Source organism: Nicotiana sylvestris, chromosome 12 (genome assembly GCF_000393655.2).
Source record: "Nicotiana sylvestris chromosome 12, ASM39365v2, whole genome shotgun sequence".
Taxonomy (NCBI): domain Eukaryota; kingdom Viridiplantae; phylum Streptophyta; class Magnoliopsida; order Solanales; family Solanaceae; genus Nicotiana; species Nicotiana sylvestris.
In genome coordinates, this window is record NC_091068.1 from 73351815 (window position 1) to 73358512 (window position 6698).

The window sequence follows — 6698 nt, forward strand, 5'->3', positions numbered from 1 at the left end:
CAACTTAAAAATAAGTTTACAACCAGCCAACCATTACACAAGAACAAACAACATACCATTCTTTCGAAACTAGCTAGGTCTATTCTTTACGATCGAGTTACAACTCGCAAACGCATAGATAATGGAAGGAGAAGAATAAACTTACCTTGTACTGAGTATAACCCACGAAACCTGGTCCTTTTTCATCAAAAATAAGTTCCTCAACACGGCTACAAGAAGGAGAAAGAGAAACTAGCAAGCTGTCCGGACTTTTCAGCACTAGAATCGCATCGTAACACCCAGAATACCCTAGGGTTTGTGTGGGATTTTTGGGGAGGAGTTGCAGGGGTTCAATTAGGTTTTCTTGGTATGAAAGATAGGTGAAATAACTGAGTTTATAATCCCTTAAAAGTCCCCTCTTGACCGACTTAGTTGAGGCCTCTCTTTTTGGCAAGTAGGTGATGCACCTACTTGTCACCTACTAGCTGCGCAGTCTCGCGAAAATGCGAATATCTCTATACTCCAAGATCGTATTGATAAACAGTTTAATGAGTTGAAAACTAGACTCATAGATCTTAATTTCAATATGTATATCATTCCTTTATTCAAAGTATGTTAGGAGAAAAGCTCAGCTACATTTAACCTAAGTTTCAACTCATTTTTGAATGTAACTTGTGATGACCTTTTCCAACTTTTGTTCCACAACTTGCTTGACTTAAAAACATAAAACATGACTATCATACGACTAAACTAAATCATAACATAACCTTATCATCATGTTAATCACCCTTGTCTCACCCCAAAAGTATAGGTTATAACATTCCAAACTTGTCGACATTCGACGAAACTTATTTTCTTTAATTCATTCAGCGCCTAAGCTTTCTAACCCTTTGGTACCCGTTATTCATGATCATAAAGATTTGTAACCTCCATTATAAAAGTATTAACTTAATTTACGTACTTTCAAAGTTGATCTCATTTTTGAGCTTACAAAAATTGACTTACGGATACTCTAACATACGAAAACATAGGGTGTAACAAAAGTGCTATTCAATTAGCGAAGATCCAATTTTATCATGCAAGGATGAAGCACATTGATGTTCGGTATCATTTCGTATGAGAAATCATAGAAGAAGGTGGAGTCACGGTGAAGAAAATTCATACTACGGAGAATCTTGCTGATATGCTGACAAAAGTGGTGACTGCGGTCAAGTTTCAACATTGTTTGGATTTGATCAACATTGTTGAACACTGAAGATTGAAGATGAAGACACAACCAAAAAATTTTATTAAGAGAGAATTGAAGATGTGGAATTTTGTCAAGGTGGAGATTTGTTGAATATATCAATATCCCACATCGGTTGGGAAGTAAATTGGGTTGGTACTTCACCCTATAAAAGAAGGCCTAATGTTTAGGATTTAAATACACCTCTCATTTGTCTTCTTATCTTTTTAAGACATTTGTATCTTCTCTCTTTAGTATTATTTCACTTGTATTTTTGGAGTGGAATAAAATATTGGTTGTGTCCGAGGAAGTAGGCAAAATTGGCCGAACCTCGTAAATTTTGGTGTTCCTTTTATTGTTGCTTTATTGTCTTATTTATTATTTGGTGACTGTCATAATTTTTGGTATAGTAGTTGTGACTCATTCATACTATATACATTTGGTTTCCGCAACAAACAGAGGGAGTATCAGTAAAAAGAAATCCAGATCTAAGTTTAGGGGACATAACTCCAACAAGACCTATCGTTATTACAAGAAATTTGGGAATAATATTCCTGAATATTATAAATTGAATAATAAAGAGGATAACAAGAAACAACCTGAAAAATCAGCTGAATCTAGTATTGTTGAGAATGTGCTGACAGTGACGTGCTCTTGGCCACCTCGAAGAAGAAGAGTAAGACTGAGTGAATTCTTGATTTTGGTTGTACCTACCATATGTGTCCTTATAGGGACTGGTTTGCCACATATGAATCTGTTAATCGTGGTGTTGTCGTGTTCAGTAATGATACCCAATCCGATGTTGTTAAAACCTTACCGTTGTGGTACTCTATATGTCTTGCAAGGTTCAACTGTGACAGGTTTTGTAGTTGTTTTATCATATGCCTGATTTGATGTCACCAAGATATGTTACATGCACCTGGTCCATATGAGTGAGAAGGCATGCATATCCTAAGCAAGATGGGTTTTCTTTATGGGTATGCCATTGATAAGTTAGAGTTTTGTGAACATTGTAGTTTTGAAAAATAGATTGTGGATTATATACATTCTAAACTTTGGGGACCTTCTCGTGTTCCTCCTCATGGAGGACGTCATTATGTGCTTACTATTATTGATGATTTTTCTCGCAAAGTTTGAGTGTTTTTTCTTATACACAAGAATGAAGTTTTTCCCACCTTCAAGAATTGGAAGATACTTGTTGAGAACCAAAATAAGAGAAAAATAAGAAGCTCAGGACTGATAATAGTTTGAAGTTTCGGAAGGTGACTTTAATGAGTTCTATGCAAATCATGGAATTTCTAGATATCACAACCTTGTAATATCAACAAAATGGTGTTGCAGAATGCATGAACATGACTCTTCTTGAGAGAGCCAATTGTATGCTCTCAAATGCTAGGTTGGGAAGTAAATTTTAGGCTGAGACACACAACTAGAAATCCAGTAAAAAGCGACCAAAGTTGGTCGTTTATAGGCCTAAAAGCGACCAAAAATGTCTGGTCGCAATATTGCTGGTCCCTTTATTTTAGGGACCAAAGTTGGTCGCTAATTAGCGACCAACTTTGATCTAAGGTAAAAGGACCAAATATTCCGGGTAAAGACTATAGCGACCAACTTTGGTCGCTTTATTATTTTAATAATATAATTTTGGCGACCAAAGTTGGTCTCTAAATGTAAAATACGTTTTTTTATTTATTATCAATAATAAAAAAGCGACCAACTTTGGTCTCTAATCCAAATATTATATTTTGAAATCTGGAAAATAGAGACCAAGATTGGTCGCTCTTTTATTAATTTTTTTAATTTTTTTTAAAAATAAGCGACCAACTTTGGTCGCTAATTTCAAGAATTTTTTTTTTTAAATATAAGCGACCAAAGTTGGTCGCTATATTTCCAAAAATTATTTTTTTTAATGGAATAGCGACCAAGGTTGGTCCCTTTTTGAGAAATCTGGGTTAATTAGCGACCAACTTTGGTCGTTATATCCCAGAAAATTATTTTTTTAATAGAAAAGCGACCAAAAAGCGACTAACTTTGGTCGCTTTTTTGGGTATTATTTTGGCAGAAACTACCTGTTTTGGCAGCTACACCACCTGTCAGTCATACCAAATCCCTATTACAAGCAACAACAACAACAATACCAACAATAATACCAACAACAACACAACAACAACAACAACAACAACAATAACAACAACACAAAAACAACATTAAAACCAACATTAAAACCAACAAAGTATAAAGTTCAATAGAACTACCACATTAAGCTAACCAAACTAAGTTAACTTTTATTACAAGCTCATTCGAAAATCGATTCTATTTGTCTAGTTCAAAGTGTATAAAAGTCAATGAGTGTTTTGTACATCATTATCATCACCGTCTGATGAACTTTCATCAGGAAGACGGTATCCAGAAGGGTCTACTTGTCTAGGACGGGAAGAACGATCACGGAGAGGACGGGAGGAACGAGCACTTGGAGGACGGGAGGAACGATCACGGGGAAGGCGAGCCTCTGGCGATGAGTCACGAGACCGGGGAATCAGAAAACCTCCAGAAGCTAGGAGAGATTTGAGCTGCTCTTGCATGCCCTGGCACTGAGTGACCACGCCAATGTACTGAGCATCTCTAAGATTTTTTCTTTCCTTGGCCGCTTCTAGCTCGGATGTGAGCTTTGTCACAGTCTCACGCATAGCGGAGAGGCTCTCCCCATCAAGCTGCTCGGCTTGCGAGGAAGTCTCTATTCCTTGCATTCCACACTTATAGAGATGGAATTTCTTAGTAGGAAGCCCGTATACCTTCCCTCATTTTGGACCGCCTGCAGCCTCCGTCCACATTCTTTCAACATCCTCGTCCGAAGGTTGGATTGGCCCGCCCGACTCATTAGGTGGCTGACTGCGTATGAATTCCTGCACTTCAGCTGTGTAGCGACCCTATAAGAAAAATTACATTGAATTAGTATTTCAAAATTTATATAAAAGTAAATCAAAATACTTAATGAAAAGTGAACCTGTATTTTCTAGTTCTATTATTTCTTTAAGCACACCATAATAATCAATATCTCCAACATGGTTGCCATCACCATCTTGAACCCACACCTCACTGTTGTTGCTATTTTTTATTTTTAGAGCAATCCTCTGTATGAAACTTATAACCATTTATAACGTACTTAGACATTGTTGTGACCTGAAGCCCTGGTCCCCAAGATATATCTTTCAAAATTGATTTACACCATTATTTGGAGCATTTACCTACATATTGTTAAAAAAATTCATAAGTTAGCATAACTTCTAAACATTGTTTACCTACATAGTGTTAGAATATTTTAAGGATAAACTTATAAATTATTTAAACCACGTATCAAATGTCGTATATACATCATCATAGCCAAATTGACCCACGAAGTAACTGTGACACATCAAATATTTTTAGTAGTTGCATTGAGATATAATCACAGTAAATTTTATATTTTGATAACTACTAAATCAATACTTACTTGAGAAATGATACAACTTCGGGACAATTTAGCAACACATGAAGTGTAGCTGACTTGTACTCCATATCACTCAAACTTCTCTTTCCTTAGAACATCGGCCTGGTTGATTGAATATGGACATAAGCGGATATAATGGATCATTCATAAGGTCGACCGTGTGCCTGTTGGGCCTATTCCTAGCACATGACACATTACTCTCAAAATAATAAGAACAAAAATGAGCAGTTTCCTTTGCAAGATAAGCTTCGCATATAGATCCTTCAATCCTATTCCTCTTCTTAACAAATTGTTTGCATTTGCCAATTGTCCTACATAATTTCAGGTTAGCCAAGAACATTCAAATAAAACAGAAAATTACATCAAACTGATAATATTACCTCTCAAAGTGATACATCCATCTGCATTGAACAGGCCCTCTAAGTTATGCCTCGTGTACAAGGTGGATTGGAAGGTATTCCATCACATCAAAAAACCCACATGGAAATATCTTTTCCATCTTACTAGAAGTTACACGAATGTTCTGATCCATCCAGAGTAGGTTTTCTTCCATTAATGTGGAAGAACACAAGTCTTTGAAAAACAAACTAATCTCTATGATGGGTTTCCAGATTCTTTCAGGCAAACCACAAAATACAACAGGCACTAAGGTCTCCATGAAAACATGACAATCATGAATTTTCAAATGGCTCAACTTCCCTACCTCCATATCAACTTTTTCCCCAAAATTCAACGCATAACCCTCATATATAGAAAAAGGCGTGAAGCCATCTGCACATAGATCTAATCGAATGTTCCTTGGTTCGCTAGCAAAATCTATATATGTCCTATCAAAGTGCTTCCAAACTTCTCCATCTGAAGGATGATACATAACACCAGGTGGTCTTCTATTTTCAAAGTGTCATCTCATATGAGGAGCAGAACTCATCGGCGCATATAACCTTTTTAGCCTAGGTATAAGAGGTAAATAATGCATCGCCTTGATAGAGACCATCTTCCCGCTGGAAAGCCTCTTGAAACGAGGCTTTTCGCAAAATTTACAACTACTTAAATTTGCATCATCTTTATAATATAACATGCAACCATTTTCACAACAATCAATTCTCATTGACGAAAGTCCTAACTTAGAAACTAATCTCTTTGCCTTATAGAAATCACTAGGTAATTCGATATCAGGGTCAACTAGTTCACTCATAAGGTCAATGAAAGAGTCCATGGCTCCTTGAGAAATATTCCAATCAGATTTGATACTTAGTAATCTAACTGCAACAGACAACTCAGAGTGCGGACTTCCTTTAAGTAATGGACAACTAGCTTTCTCTAACTGTTCATAAAAATGTTTTGCATCATCATTAGGAGTTTGTTCAACATTTTCATTGGGCTCACTCCCTAAGTGCATTCCAAAAGCATCTGCAACCATATCATGAATTCTAGAATCACGGTTTGTATTCTCCACCGACCTACTACTTTCACCCACAACCATGTTATGAAATATCCCATGGCTACCATCGATCTCTCCATGATTAGTCCACACAAAGTAATTCGCTATAAACCCCTTATAAAGATGAAGCTTAACTTTATCCGGTTTTCCAAACTTCATATAGTCGCACCTAACACAAGGGCACCTAATTACTCCTTCATTTTGGTATGGCGGAAGTGATATTGCATGTCTAATAAAGTCATCAACTCCTTCTACAAAATCCTCCCGCAATCCCCGCCGATTAGGATAATTCCTATTGTACATCCAAGTACGATGTTCCATCTATACAAATAAAATAAGAACAAATTAATTTAGTTAATTCATATCCTAATCTTTATTTTGGTAATTAATTTCATATCCTAAAATTTCAATGCATATCCTAAATTTTCAATTTACAAACTAAAAGTTCAATTTATAAACTAAAAGTTCAATTCATAAACTAAAAGTTCAATTCATATCCAAAAAATTCGATTCATACACTAAAATTTCAATTCATATCCAAAAAGTTCAATTCATAAACTAAAAGT